Genomic DNA, 1983 nt, shown 5'->3' with positions numbered 1-1983 from the left:
GGGGAGGATGGCTAAGACATTGATGGATGTCTTAATCCAGAAAGCAGGTTTCTGAGTCTTGAATATATCTTACCAATTATCAACAGTAGCCTTGCTTTTACCCTCAGTTCATTGCTGTAAGTGTGGAAAGAGAACCAACAAGTGATGTTGGTGTTGCCTGGAGACACTGACATGACCTGAGAAGTGTTGTCTGTGGGAAAGTGACAGTGGTACCACCTCTAACAGGAATGATTAATTGCTGTGAGGTATGAGTGAAAGCATTTGTCAGAATGTTAAACCTTTGAGATCATTTTTTGGGGGCAGAAGAAGATACTGGGTCATACTAATCACTTCCTTTCTTGTCCCATACTGCTTCCACTCTACGGTTCACTCCCATAAATTCATTTTGCGTGGGCTTGTATTAAGCAAGAATATCTCTTCTTGTCTAATATTTTGCAAATAGCACACCTACTCATTCTCTCTCTCCTCACTAATTTTCAAAACGGTATCCTTAATATTCACATACGCTGTACAGATTTATAATGATGGGTAACAATTTGATTTGGTGACATTGTTTTCATCTTAGTCACAATGTACTGGTTGTTTTAGCATGAGATAGAGCTGGTCAGTTCTCTATCCTTTTCTCCTTTCCTTATTCTTTCCCTTTGGAGCCTCGGCTTATAACTGAAGCAGAAAACAAAATAAAAATATGTACAACAGTCTTGGCGCTGCGAGGGAAAATGATCTAAGCTGAGGTGAGGGGAGGCGAGGTGGGCTGCGCGAGCAGCTAGAGTGTGGGGAGTCCACTGCCCCCACCCCCCCGCCCATTGCCCAGAGGCCTCCCAGCAAGTGGGTGCGGCACTGGGCCTGCAGGTGCTGTCATGGGTGTCCCACCTGGGCTAGATGGTCATGGGGAAGGCTGGTAGAGAGGACTATAAAATCAATCTTTTGATGCAGAGACTCAGCTGCCAAAGACAGCACTCAAAGATCCGGGTGCCCTAGACTTGGAGAAAGTGGCTAACATGACTGTGGAGCATTCTCTGGAGAACTCTGTGTTCAGCAAAGAAGCGGAACATCATTCAGGCCAAGAGCACGCAAGAAGGTCAGAGTGTCGTCTGGTGGGGACTGAACTGGCCACTGCAGCGGGAGTACAGGCTGGGGAAGAGCTGTGAGGCCGGTTCCTGCAGGGATGGGGAGGCTATGTCACCTTTATCTGCAACATCGTTGACCACCTGAGGGTGAACAACATCCCACCTGATGGGCCAGATTAACCCCGTCCACCACTGCCTCTTCTAGCTGGCCCAGCCTGATGGTCTGAGTGTGGAGAAGGAGGTGGACCTCCTGGTGCTACAGCTGCACCGCAGGGGGATGTAGCTGAAGAAGATGAACAGAATATATGGATGAGCTCTTGGTGTTGATCTGGGTTGGCTTCTTGCTCCCAAGCGGCTTCAGCTCTCTGGCCCAGGTGCTGCTACTGGAAGTCCTCGAATTTCCCACAGCCAGCAGGAAGATAGATAACCCTGGCTGCTGTCCAGGGTTACATAGTGAAGTCTCCCAGGAGGCATCCAGATTAGGCCGCCTCACCAGCAGCACAGGCCTTTCACCTAACCTACCTCCCAGGTTTGCAGTGGAAATGGCATCTCCCAAGGACTGTCCCTTCTAGACTTTCAGCAATTCCTGAGATGCTTACTACTTACAACCTAGTCCTTCCTGGAGCACCTTCCTTCCTGGATTCAGGGTTTGGGGAGACACTGAACACACTCATCCCCACCATCCCATCAGCCTCCCCCTCCATAACTTCCCACCCAGGCCAGGCAGAGAAAGACAGTTTCAAACAACCAGTGCACTGTATATCCACTGGTGCAACAGCCATCTTGATGCCTCAGTTTCCCCATCTGTAAAGCGAGTACCCATAGCTACTGGTGGGATACTTTGGCATATCAAGGGACAGAACACAAGTCATACCAGAAATTGCTTTTTTATACATTTTGTGCAAGGACCACT

General features: G+C 48.9%; 1 pseudogene; it reads left to right on the top strand.

Annotated features, from left to right (window-relative positions):
- Nucleotides 1-888: 888 nt before the first annotated feature.
- On the top strand, nucleotides 889-1642 carry LOC129519329 (MIF4G domain-containing protein-like; annotated as a pseudogene).
- The last annotated feature ends 341 nt before the right edge of the window (nucleotides 1643-1983 follow it).

This window comes from Nyctereutes procyonoides, unplaced genomic scaffold, assembly GCF_905146905.1.
Source record: "Nyctereutes procyonoides isolate TBG_1078 unplaced genomic scaffold, NYPRO_anot_genome, whole genome shotgun sequence".
Lineage (NCBI taxonomy): Eukaryota > Metazoa > Chordata > Mammalia > Carnivora > Canidae > Nyctereutes > Nyctereutes procyonoides.
The sequence above is the reverse complement of the archived record's forward strand: the minus strand, read 5'-3'. Positions and strand labels throughout refer to the sequence as shown.